At 44.1% G+C, this 13798-nt stretch overlaps 1 protein-coding gene across 16 annotated transcripts in view; it reads right to left on the reverse strand.

The window, feature by feature from the left end:
- Nucleotides 1-13798, reverse strand: part of CELF4 (CUGBP Elav-like family member 4) — a 715523-nt gene that overhangs the window by 22970 nt on the left and 678755 nt on the right. For 13 of the 16 annotated variants that reach the window (XM_039718767.1, XM_039718775.1, XM_039718828.1 and 10 more), the window contains one exon: nucleotides 1005-1092. The exons of the other annotated variants lie outside the window; for them this stretch is intronic. The gene's annotated coding sequence lies outside the window, so the exon portion shown is untranslated. The remainder of the gene's footprint in view (nucleotides 1-1004; nucleotides 1093-13798) is intronic. 16 annotated transcript variants of the gene reach the window in all.

The following is a 13798-nucleotide window of genomic DNA, read 5'->3' on the forward strand; positions in this document are numbered from 1 at the left end:
GGTTCTTCTTATACACTCGGTGATTTATTACATCAAGAAACTTAGAAACTGCAAAAGGTCCACTCTGGTGGAAAAGTGTCATGCGGAATATCAATCCATGCTGGCAGGTTTTCACACTGTTGGTTCAACAAACAGCAAACCGTACACAGCAGTCTAAACAATTACAACACCAAAAATAATAATATAATAAAAAAATAAAAAACACTCGTCAAGGACCCTTTTTCAGTTGTAAACAAAAAGATGCATTTTGCTTTTTGATCTGGATGGGTTTTTTTCCCACTCAATCCCTCCCTCCCTCTAAGCAATTAATTTTTGCTGGAGTTGCTGTAATACGGCACCTTAGAATTAGGAATTCTTGAAAAGACATACAATGAGGCTTTTCTTGGGGTTGGTTTTTTTGATTTCTATAGTTTGCAAACTACCATTACTATCATTAGTCTTTTTAGTTTTGATTTGGTTTTTCCGGTTTTGTTTTTTGTATTTTTTTTTTTAATTTTTAGAAAGTGATTTGAAATATCCTAAGGGGAAAAAAAAGTGTCAATTGAAAAAGGCCCCAATTCTCCGGAAAAAAAAAATAATCACAAGATTTTCAGTGCAAAAAATTAACCACACATTTTTCTCTCTACATTTTTTTTCCAAATTATCTGTAGTTACAACAATCCCATTTTTTTCTAAAGAATTAGGAATCCATCTTTTTTTTTTCCTTCTATGTGACATCTAAAGAAGCATAAAACGCTGACGAGAAATCAAACGACAAATAAAGAAACCACTGCAAGCACCAAAAACAAAACGAAAATGAGCACAGCAAAAAATTGTGGCAGCACAAAGTCAAAAAAGGCACATGTGATCATGACTGGCCAATCATCAACTGATACAACATCCAAGAAAAATGCTTCAATCACGGCACCTGCACGAAACTTGACGGCATGTCATGCAACCAATTCTTAGCTTGTTACATGACGCCATCATGTCACACTTTCAACTTCGAGTTGATTTGAACTTACGGCCTGGGGAACTGTATTCTCCACTTTCATGTCATTACGAGAACTTTTTTCCTAGCTCAGCGCGAGACTGTGGTGGATTTGACTGGCTCTTGGTTGGAATTTGATTGAATGACAAAAGAAGAAAAGATTTTTTATATATATATATTTATATATAGTGTGGTAAAAGGGAAAGGTGGGGAAAGAAGATATATATAAAAATAATAATTAAAAAAAATGTTACAAACACAGCATCAATTAAAAATAATTTCTAATGGAAATACTTGCCATTAAACTATAGAAAACTAAACAAGAATGAGAGCAAAACAAACCAACTGAACGGAAAGAAAAGAAAGGAAAAGAAGAAAATAAGGAAGAATTAAAAAGAAAAAAAAAAAAGGATGGAGAAGGCCTAGCCAGAGACACACATAAAACACACACTTAAATGTGGACACACGGTCAACAGCGAACAGGAACAGAGCGTGATGCAGCGGCTGTTGAGGAGAGCATGCACTGAATGGATGAGCGCAGACACAGATCGGTTTGCGGAGTCTGGAAAATAAAAACATTCACTGCCAACCAGAATGCTTTCGTTAGCACCGGCCTTCCCCGCACCACCCCCAGCCTCCTGGGCTTCGCTGGAAGGCTGGCCAGAGTCCTCCGGGGCGGGTACCACTCTGATTTGGTTTACATCCCAGGTTTAAATTCACGGGGGAGTAATAGGCCAAGAACTGCTTTGGCTACTGAGAATAAATAAATAAAAAAAACCAAAAACCAAACAAACAAAACAGCAACAAAAAAAAAAAAAAGAAAACTGAAAAGGAAAGCAGCTACTGCTGGCTGCTGCATGTCCGTTTAGCAGTTCACAGGATGGTGGGCTCTGAAACAGCAATGCTGGTATGGTGTGGGAAGCAGACTTGTAGGAGGATTCAGATGATACAATGGTCCCTAAATCAGCATCATTAAAAGAAGGATATTTGCTCCTTTGGTATTTAGCTCTGGCTTGAATTGAAAAGATAATGGAAAACAAAAGGCAAGACAAAGAGAAGAGAAGGGAAGAGAAGACAGAGGAGAGGAGAGGAGAGGAGAGGCAGAAAAGAAAGGGGGGAAAAAGAGGAGAAAAAAAAACCCAAAAAGAGAAAGGAAAATAAAAAGCAAAGGAAAAGAAAAAGGAAAAGGAATAAAACCTTCCAGGGATTGGTTGCTACAGCCTATAGAAATGCCCTGTTCCTTTCCTGTGAAGGAAAATGTCCCTTTACTGGCCCACGGACTTTTGCCTCGGTAAACACCAAAAATCACTGCACACAAAAATACACTTGTCTCAGTCAGCAGCTCTGCACCCTGTCCCTCAGGTATTGCCTTTCTGTCCCCTTGGCAGGGCTCATATCTCTCCTTGCAGCCTATTTCTGAAAAGTCACTGCACATGAATGAAATTTCACCTCGTGTTGGGGTGTCACAAGAATATTTTTGGCAGTTCTTATCCTGAAGTCATGCATGCTGGCTTCCCCAGCTTTCTGTTTGCTTGTCTTGGGTTTCTTTACTGTTTCTGTGAACTGAAACATGCTTTCTTGGCTACAGCAGTTGTGCTTAGCTGACAAGAGATGATGCTGAACTAAGCCCCTGATCTGAGCTCTGGCTTCAGCTCCACATTTTCCCCACAGTTGGATGCTGTCTTGGTTGCAGCTGACTCCTTCTTGATGGCCTGGCCCCAAAGTCTTGCCCTTTGATGATCTGGAAGTGTCAGCCTGAGCTTCCTGGGGTTTGACAAAGACAATAGACTGGTATCCCCAAGGCAGATGCAAGATCTGTGTCTACAGCTATTTCACAGTCCAAGATGGGGAAAACTGTCCTTTTGAAGATGGCCCAGGGAAGAATTGTTGTCATTCGTGTCCCTAGGTACCCAAGAGCAAATGGTGTCAGCTCTACAGTTCCTGGAAGAGGAAAAGATCTCTGGCATCCTTCTTACCCCTCTGGGCTTTCTGGCCATGTCATAACACAGGAAAACAAGCAGCTGGGGAAGGAAGGAGAGCTGTCAGAACCATCACAGCAAGGCCTGTGTCTTTCCTTACCTCAGCTGCACTAGCAGGAAAAGGAAGGGTTAACAAGCTTTGATTCAATGAATGGAGGGCAAAGGAGGCACAGGAATAGGAAAGATCTGGTGGAGCTGACAATATCCTGCCCTATTCCTGGGAAGTAGCAACAACACACATCTCCTGTCTGGGGTTGGAATATGGGATAGATAGCACCAACTGCAGGATCAGGAGTGGAGCTTAGTGGGTTTACACATGGATGCTGCAACCAGGCAACTGTCAAGATGGGGAGAAGTTCTTTGCTATAATTTTTATTAAGGAAAATATTTAATGTGCAGAGTGGGAAGGATGGGACTGGTCAATCAGTGACCACTGCTTTGGAGGTGGTACTACCATCCCTCTGCCTGTCCTCCACAGACACCCTCAGATACTGCAGGTGACACACACACACGCACACGCACACACACAAAAACATATATATGTACAGATGAAGGATTAGGACTTGCTGAGGCTAAAAAAACAGCAAAAAAAAAAAAAGTCCCTTAAAAATATTATTTCATGCCAAAGTGACATGTGGTAATCCTGTCTGCCTAACTTGGGTCTGTATTTCAAGGACCAAATGAAGCTGTTCTTCTAAAGCAGGAGTCTGCAGCAGCTACCTAGTCAGTGGAGAGGAGAGGACACTTTGGTAGTCTCTAGGGACATGCCCAAAATCTTGCTCCACTGAACAAACCATAGCCAAATAAATCTGGTAAATGTCCAACTTTTTTTTTTGGAAGCAGCAAGTGCCTAACATCCTGGGGCTGTACTCCTTTAACACTGGGGAGAAATAAGGGATTGAGGTCCTAATGATGGAATTCAAGGTGCAGACATCCTCATCTGAACAGATCACTCTAGGACAGCATTAGTGGAGACACACAGGGATTTTAGGTCCCAATTCACTCACGCTTAGGAACTGTTTCAGATAAGACTGTGAGTCATGGGCAAAAGGAACCAGTATCTCTTTCATGGTTATAATGAGGACCTTGACTGACTTGCTGTGAAGGGAATAGTTGCAGTGTAGGTCTGTACCATCAGGGGAAATGAATCTCAGTTAAAGCCTTGGTTAGACAAACATAAATCTAGTCATGTCCTTGCAACCTGTGCTGTCAGCACAGTAGTCCTATTGCTACAAACACCTCTGTCACAGTAAAGCTTTTAACAGCAGTTTCTGTCTGGACTGTGAGGATAATCTCTGCATTTTGGGAGATGGGAGACACTCACTGCCCATGTAGTGTGGTACTGGGTTCTGAGGGAGCTGGCAGAGGTGCTCACTAAGCAATTCCATCATTATCAGCATGCTTGTTAACCAGAAAAGTCCCAGTTGATGTAAGTTAGCCAGTGCAATGCCCACCCAAAAGAAGGACTGGAAGGAGGATCTAGGAAACTTCGGGTCTGTCAGCCTGACCTCAGCACTGGGGAAGCTTGTGAAGCAGATCATCCTCCGTGCCATCATGCAGCACATGCAGGACAACCAGGGGAGCAGGCTCAGCCAGCACGAGTTCATGAAAGACAGGTCCTGCTTGGCCAGCCTGATCTCCTTCTGTGACAAGGTGATCCATGTAGTTTATGAGGGAAATGCTGGGAATCAGTAGCGGTGCTCCCAGGGCACAGCTCAGTAGGAGGCTGAGGGGAGACCTCATCACTGTCCCTCTGAAAGCGGGTTGCAGAGTGGTGGGGGTCAGTCTCTTCCCCCAGTAACCAGTGACAGGGCAAGAGAAAACAGCCTTGGGTGGCAAGGAGTGGTTTAGATTGGATATTAGGAATAACTTTGTCACTGAAAGGCTTGTTGAGCACTGGAACTGGCTGCCTTGGTAAGTTGTGGTGTCACCATTCCTGGAGGTATTTAGAGGAGGCATAGATGTCGTGCTTAGAGCCAGAATTTAGAGGTGGACTTGTCAGTGCTGGGCTAATGACTGAATTTAATACTTTTACAGGTGTTTTTACAACCTAATCTGTACTATGATTCCATGATACCCTTACAGCAGGTAGATGACCTGAGAGGGGTGTGCAAGTGGCACAAGCCTAACACTCCCTGACTATCTGATGAGTACCACAGGAGCTGTCATTGTATATTTGCTAAGCAGCAAATGCAGCCAGCTGCAGGTACAAGTTTGCTCTGTGTCCTTCACAGGATGACACAATTGTGCCAACACTGCCACCACCATGGTGGGCTGCCAGGCTGGGCTCTTCTTCCACTGCAGAAATCTACTGCCTCCAGTTCCACATAATTTCTACTGTGTCTCTCCCCTGAGTCCTTATTAGTCAAGTCTCCACGGATCATCTCTAGACCTTTTTCCTTTCTTGGAGCTAACAAACCTCTCCCTGATGAAACTCAAAGGCCGCCACTTCTTCCAGCAGGAAACTGGCAGCCTCCTGTTCTTGCACAGTCTCTGCTCATGGCATATGACAACTTCTTCACCTTCATACAACATATATTAAGCTCTAATTACACACATGTGTGCCTTTGCACCCAAAACTGCAGTCAGAGTCCTGTCCATCTGTCTGCTGGAGCTGTGGCCATGCACACCTACTGGAAGGAACTGGAGATGTTTTTTCTACCTGTGGTAGACCTGCACAGCTATTGCCTCTGAAGCTGATCAATATTATTAAAACTCCAGCCTGTGTTTTTCTCCCCTGCCTTTTGTACTGTTTCTATAGCAATTTCCCTCTCTGTTTTCGCCTCCAGTGCTGCGGGATGGCTCTGCTTTCCTTATGCCTCAGTCCTCCTCTTCACTGTATCCCAATCCAACCCACAGAGACTCCCCCCACTCCAGCTCCTGCCCGGACTGTCTGGCAGAGGTGGAAAATGGAGGCAGGGCTCTCCAAAACAGACTCTATCCCTATGACAACCGCTGCAAAGGCTGTGTGGTGAGCCCAAGATGAGGAGCCCAAATGTGCTAGAGTGGGAAGGGCAGCGTGGTGAAGGGGACTTTGCATCCATGCTGGGATTAAAAGAAGCCTGATGATTTATACCAGACATCAACACATTTACCTGGACTCTTGGGGTGCTATTTTTAGAGGGGGGGTGAGGAGGGAAGGTGGGGAAAGAGTATTTTTGTCAGATGCTTCAGTTCTAACATCTGAAGGTTAAAAAGCAGACAGATTGTATACATGAATCTTTATATACATGAAAATGCACACCAACATATCCATATGTATATGTACAGAGGTATTACATGTACATATGTATCAACAGAGACAATTGCACACACACAGAGACAGAGAAGAGAAGCCAATGTGATCTAACAGGGAGATGGGAGTCCAACATTTCACATGTTAATGTTTAATGTTTTCTTTTTTTTTTCTTTTTTTTTTTTGTTTTGTTTGTTTGTTTGTTTGTGGCAGTTTTTTGGGGTTTTTTGGCTTTTTTTTCTTTTTTTTGTTTTGTTTTCTTCTTATATTCTTAATGACCCTGCCTCATTTTTCCCATTTATAAATTTAAGGTGATGATAAAAATTAGCTCCTAAATTGCAATGCCCTTCTTTCAAATAATTGTATGACTTACTTGCTGTGCAGTGTTGTTACTAGGATTGCTCTCATTTAGCTATGTTACATTAAGAGCTAGTTGAAAAATGACAATTATTTTCTGGAGGAAAATTGCCATTATTTTGGCTTTCTTTCCTGTGAGTATTTTAGTTAATAAACAAAACAAGTCTGGGGGGAGGAGGTGGCCAGAGAAATAGATTAATTTTTGCCTTTTTTTAAATCACTCTGAAAACCAGTCCATTTTTAAGAGGAATTTAGTGTTTTGAAGGACGACATTTTTAATCAAGACAGTTATGTTTTTTGTGCTGTTTGCATTTATTTTTTAATCCACTGGAATGAAAATTTGCTGCGGAAACATCCAGTTTGGTCAAAATGTCACTTTTTGGTCATCCCCTCCTCCCCCAGCTTGTTTGATGAAAAATTGTCAAGCAGCAATAGCTGTGTCACCTCTGATTTATCTATTTTTCTAGAGCCATTAGTCTCAAGCAGCGGATGAAAAAGCACCACAACGGAGCAGCTGCTCCTGCAGATCCAGCCTGGGCAGTCAGAAAATGTCACTGGCTCCCTGAGCAGCGCTGCCTTTTCTCCCTCTGCCCCCCAGCAGTGGCAGAAGAGGTGGCCACGGGGTGGTGGGGCTCACAGGGCGGGTGGAGGAGCCCTGAAGAGGTGAGCTGGGAGGAAGGGCTGGGCTGGGCAGAGTTGGGGTTCAGGAGGGCAGGCTGCAGCACGGAGCTCTGCCCGCCTCCAGGGCTGCAGCCAGGAGCAGCTAAGGGCTTGGTGGGCTCTGAGTGGTCACAGCCCTGTCCACCCTCCTCAGCAGCACCCAGAATTTATTGGCTCATTCAAACACAGCCATGGCTCTTTCCCTCTCCCAGCCCTGTTTTGCCAATCAAGAGCTTCGCAAGCAAAGATCAGTGCAATGAACTCGGGTCATTTCGAGAAGCAGTGATGGTAAAGGTCAAATGAGAGTTAAATGGCTACTTTTGCATCAAAGGATGTAGCCTCTTTCCCTCCCAATGGCCAAATCAGTGGGTCCTGTGCCCTGAGGAGCATTTATCCTGCCTCATACAGAGTGCTCACCCCTGCTTTTGCTGCAGATGAATATTAGGTGGGAGAGGAAATTAAGCTTGCCTTTCTGCTTACAATGAAAGGTTCTTTATTACAAGAGGGCCTCAAGGAGTTTTCTATCTCCTGAGCATTGTACCAACAGTTTAATTAAAAAAATGTGCATGGTTGAGAACTAAGTCTAATTGGGAAGCTGTAAGAAAGCCTCTGTGCCCAGTCTCTGCTGTTTCTGCTTTTTCCCTTTATAGATTGACTAGACCTTATCAAAATGCTGATCAAACCACTGCCACACTCTCCTGCTTTTGTTGCTGACAGTAAGATGGGGATCCTGCTCCCCTCTTCCTTTCCTCAGCAGCCCCCTAGGATGACCTCAAGACCATAATGAAGTCCAGCTCATGGATCTCAGCAGGTGCAATTGAGCTGCCTGTGCCCTCCCAGGAACACTCCAGCAGTGGCTCCAGTGTCTGCCATAAGAAACAAGAGCCTACAGCTGCCTGCTGGGCTGGAGGGGTAAGGATGTGGTCTGGAGTTGCTCACCAGCTACAGGAAGGATATGTTGGAGCGCTGTCTGTCTGGGGCTGGAAAAGGAGGAGAACTCATCTCATCTCCCAGCCTGACATCCCTTTCAGGAACGTGCTCTCCAGTGACCCTCTCAAAGCTGGTCCTGTGCCAGTGGCAGGGCTGGCCTTTGATCCATCCAGGCACTGCTCTCCAGAGGTGAGATTTCACTCTCCTTCTGCCAAGGCTGTCCAGCTCCATGCCCTGTCTCTACACCCCTTTAAATCAGAATGCAGCCAGAAACACAAACTTCCAGCTTGCAGCACTCAATTACACCTTCTGATATTTTATTTTTTTTGCCTGCAGCTTCAAATTACCTTCAAGGTGCACAGTGCAATTAGCTAAAAATATTTCCTGCTTCATTTTAATTGCACTAAAGCTCCCATGTACCTCCAGTGAGGAGTAGTAAGGTGGAAATTGGTGCCCCAAATATTTCAAATTGATTAAAGTCCAGGATGACTCAATAAACTTACATAGTTCTATTAATTATTAAATATTCATAATTTTTTATTAAAAACCCCACAAACATTCTTGAAGCCAAATTCTGTATGAAGCTTCTAAAAGAAGATACTTTAGCTAAGGAGATGGTAGTTCTTTCTGAGTTGGAGAAAGATAAGAATTCCACCATCTAGTTGGAGTGGTTTCTGTATGAAGAATTCACATCTCTTGGTGAATTTTAGTGTCTCAGAATTTGATTCTGAAAACACTTATGCATGTGACTTATGAGTCTGTGACTCATTTCACTGCTATAGCTGAGGTATTTATATGATTCTAATTTAGAACTGGATCACATTTTTGTTTAAAGCTTTTCTGGGTAGAAAATGCAGGTGATCAGTCAAACATTATTACTGCTTAAAAATAGTCAAAACTTTTTGTCTGAAAATTTAAAAAGAAATCCAAAACAAAATAATTTTTTTCTGAAAGCACTGAAAACCAATGTCCTGATTCCCACGATGCCTGGTTCATAAAATTACTTCAATGTACTTTGAAAAGAGTATTGAAAATAAATCTCAAATTCTATTTGCATCCAGTTGAGTCTGATCAGTCTCAGTTCTTTGGGTTTCTGGTTCACTGTCACCTCAGATAGCCTGTGCTTGTGAAGCATGTCCCCTTGTGCCTGCAGCTGTGCTGGCTTGGGAGTGCCTGATCCACAGAGCTGAACCAAGCAAATTCAGCAAGTTTCTCACCAGTCTCATACAAATGACAGGATCATGTTAACCTAAGCCTCTATGCTCCTGCCTGTGCCAAGCAGCTCAGGATTAACCTGTGTGAGGAATGGTAGTGGGCAAGAGGTGGGGTTCAGTGCATGTTTCCCCCACTTCCAAGGCTGTGAAGGAGGCCTGATTGCCATGGTGGAATCCAGGGCAAATATCAGAAAGGTGCTGCCCATCTCTGCAACTCTCCCTCCCTCTTCTGTGCTCACCAGGGCGAGAAAAACCTCTGACCATCTCCAGAGAAGCTTGTGTCAGCAACTGATTCTTACACGGTTTTGAGGGAAATTGAAGTTGTTCAGCCTCTTGCCAAAGGGCACACTGAGAAGATGAATCTCGGAAAAAACCCAAACCCACCAGCCCCTCGCTGCTGGTGTGCAAGTCTGTGCACTTGTTTCCCCTGAAGGAGAGCTCCGGGAAGGCAGGTATTGGCTCCTCCTTCCCCTTGGGAATACAGGAGACAGATTAAAGAGTAGGGGGAAAAAAAGTTATTTCACAGTTAGTCTGCCCTGAACAAGAAAAGGTTCCTGACACCAACAAACTAATCAACGCTGAAAGCTCATGAGGTCAAGCTTTCCCTTCTCCTCCATTATTCTTTTGATTTTTTCTAACTGGCTAGGACTCGATAGCTCTGGCAAGTCTATAAATATAAAATCCTTTTTTGCCTTCCCCTGAGCACACCAAGGACCATTTGAATACCCGCAGGGACAAGTTAAAACTAAACAAAACCAAAACAACTCGCAAGAAACAGGTTGTCCAGCCAATCTTCAAATGCTGACCATTCTGTAAGTCAGTCCCAAGAAGCTCTCCTCTGCTCAGCAGAAATTGGGAAAGGCAGTTCTCCCTCTTAAGAGCACTCCCTCTGGATTCAGTGTTTTGTGTGGAGACTTATGGCCAGGAATGTTAATGCCAGATAACTGAGCTGGCTGAGCTGGAGCAGGGAGAGAGCTGGGCCTGAAGGAGGCAGCCCCAGACCATCAGGGTTAAGCTCTGGGTATGTGGGCTGCCTCCAACACCTCCATGCCTGTGCCTGTGCCTGCTCCCCTGCGCTGCCTTGGACAGCCACCAGTGCACAGCTGTGGGAGTTTCCCTGACTTGACCACCAAGAAGACCCTAACTTTAGTATAGTCTGAAAAGAGCGATACATTTGCTGGTGGAAACACTGGCCCCTACCCTATAGAGTGCAAAATGCTCCTGAAGTCAAGTGAGAAGTGTTTATACACCATCTTGGTATGGAGGGGAAACCACAGAGGAGCTGGGAGGATTTATGGTTTCTGCTGCATTGGAAATACCCAAAGCTCCTGTCCCAGAGCACTGCCCGTGTTCTCTCCACTGCAGCACAGGGAACTTTACTCAGCAGCCTTCTCATGGCAAAGGAAAGGCTGCTACCTCAGTCTTTCCTGTCCTTGTGCTCTCTGCTGGTATCTGTGTTCCTTCAGAGCTCTGTCTGATAGAAAAAGAGGAAAGAAAAATGCCACATTCCCTACCAAGGGCTGACAAACAGGAATCATAGCTGCAGCATAAGCTTCTCTGATGGATTCTGCCTCAGCAAAATGAAATTAAGATTTCAGCAAACAAGCTCCAATTCTGTGGTACCAGTAGAACAAATGACATCTGATAATTGCTAACTCCTTTTGCTTATTCTTTGCTCTGTTCACCCCATCAGTCTCTCCAGATTATATTTTCAGCTGAGTTTAATGAACGCCATTTATTAAACTAACACCAGGGTTCTGCTTTGGCCTCAGACAGATGTGCCTGCTAATATGAATCATTTTGTTCAATTGGATTATTCTGATGGAGAGCGGATCCCTGCCACTCTGAGGAGCACAAACAAATGGGGAACAGCTCGCCTCCAGTTGTGCCCAGCCGCTCGCCTTCATTAGGAGGGAGCTCCAGGCTCCGCAGGCAGCCTGGCAGGATGGTGTCCCTACTGCTCCCATCAGCCAGCACTTCTGCTCCTTTCCACGTCCCTCTCATGGGCAGGGAGAGCCCAGATCTCAGTGTGGCCCTGAGCCTGGCTGGTCACTGCCACCTTTCCTGAGTTCACCAGCTCCACGGGCAACAGGATTCACCTCCTCCTTTGTCACGAGGAATGTTCCTTATCTGAATGCACACCAGACTTCCCTAACTGTGTATCCTTCCCTTCCCTCCCCAGTATGGCATGTCTGACCTCCTTTACATTGACACCTGAGAAAATGTAGACTACTTATTTGCTATTGATCCTTCTTTACTCTGATCTTCTCCAAATATTTGGGCAAAGGGACAGGGATGATATGCTTTTAAAGACTTGTATTAATCAGAAAAATAAAGATATAAAATCCATCTGAAATCTCCCAGCCAGAGATTCCCTCAGTCTATTGTTTGGGATTTTAGTGTTGAAAATTTTGGGTCAATCTCTGTAATACATTGTGTGCAGGCACCAGACATCCATCTATCTGTCTGTCTCAATACAAATCCTGCCTTCTGTGAACCATAAAACTCCTAGCAGAGTGACATTACCACTTCTCACATCGACAGAACACACTGAGCACACACAACTTGGGGAAAAAATTACAGAGGCAATTTGAAAGATTAGAAGAGAAAAAGCAGAAGATTTCTTCTCCCTGAGTGTAAGTGGCCAAATCCCACAGCAAGTCTTTGGTTGGCACAAATCATCATCACTCCTTTAAAGCCTACTTTTTTTCCCCAGATGAAGGACAGGCCCAGCACTTCTTCAGATACCTGTGAACCTCAGGACAACTCATTTATTCTAGAGCATTTCTGAAGAAAGAAATTATTTGCATTTTAATCCTAAGCAGTATCCTGGGGTTACTTCCAGGAATCCCTGGTGAGCAGCAGAAGTCAGGCTGTCAAGAAGTGGGTCTGTGCTGAAAGAGAAAACACCCCAGAGATAACCATGGTGCCAGTCTGCGTGCCTTTCCTAATTACTAACAGCATGTTACATGCTCTTCAACAAAGCCATCAAAGGACATGAATTCCTCCATTCATGTTTAAGGGTGGGAATACTTCTCCAGGTATGAGCTATTCCTTTACTCCTGATGAGGATCTGTACACCTTTCTCTAAATTGCATTACACTGGTCTTCATGGGTAATAGGAACAAGGCCTGTAGGAATTCCTGTTGGGATTTTGTGTAACAAGGTCTGTATGATCTTGTAACCTGAACAGAAGACAGAAACCCTCCAAATAAACCCCCTTCTGAAAGCACCAAATCTCTTAAAACTGACATGTAGGAGCCCAGTTTCCTACAGCTGGCTTTGGGCTGCATGTCTGGTTTCCTTTCCCAGTGTCCAATCTGCCATGGTGGGGAAATATGTACCATGCAAGGAGAATGCACAGAGGAAAATAAAGAGCATGGAAAGCATTCACTTGTCATACATCACAGCAAATGGGATGCAACCTCTGCTCATGAGTGAAGATGCTTCAAGAGAGAAGAGAAATGTAGAGAAAAATAGAGAATCTTATCCAGTAAAGACAAATGTTTAGCTGACTGCACAACCCATGGATTTAATGGCCCAATTATTTCCAAATCCTTAAGAAATCAAGGTAGTGAATACCTGTTTTCTTTTGGAACAATCTGCTTTTAAGGGTCTACCATGGCAACTGTGGTCTACAGCACATCCAAATCAACCAAAAGATATCTTTGGCGTCAAGGACTGGGCATCACAGAGCCAGAAATTTCAAAGGTAGGCATCATGTCACTGTGAGGATTTTAGAGTGTTATTGCTCTGCATAGAATAAATGCTTCAGGCAGCTCAGCTGCTGGATCTGTTTTACACAGGAAAAAGGGATATCTGAAGAGCTGGGGAGGGAGAATGTATCTTCCAATAAACGGGAAAAATCTGCTTTCTAAAGAGGATTACTAGAGTGTGGAGCTGCAGCTTTCCATGGGTGCAAGAGATTTTCCTCTGTTTGCAAGGCATTATCCTAAAAAGGCATTTTTAAAATGAGCCATGGTGATATTTGGAGGTGGGCATGATCATTCCCTAGTGTCTCTGCTCTAAGAAGACCAGAGCACCCAGAATGGGGACATTGCATCTCCCTCTAGAACCGCAAATAATTGAAACATCTCTGCTAGGAGAACATTTAGAGTTAAATAAGTAATAGTGGGCCTGAATCCTTGGCTGCCATAAATCAGTGTCACTTCACTGGCTTCAGAGGAGCTGGTGATTGACGCTGCCCGAGAACTTAGCCCGATCATGGCTGTGGTTAGTACTTTTCCAGACAGAGCACTGAGTTTTCATTTACTCTGCTTCTTGCTTGGGGAATGACTTGACTGCTGTTCTCCTTTCCCCTCCAGCTCAGCCTTCTACCCAATATTTCAAAAAGGTTGGATGAAGCTCAGCTAAGTGGAAAAATGAACCGTTTGAAATAAAAACTCTCTTTTTATTTTTTTATTTTTTTTTTTGCTAACTGCAGTCACAGGGC

Source organism: Passer montanus, unplaced genomic scaffold (genome assembly GCF_014805655.1).
Source record: "Passer montanus isolate IOZ18808 unplaced genomic scaffold, ASM1480565v1 scaffold104, whole genome shotgun sequence".
In the NCBI taxonomy this organism is placed as follows: domain Eukaryota; kingdom Metazoa; phylum Chordata; class Aves; order Passeriformes; family Passeridae; genus Passer; species Passer montanus.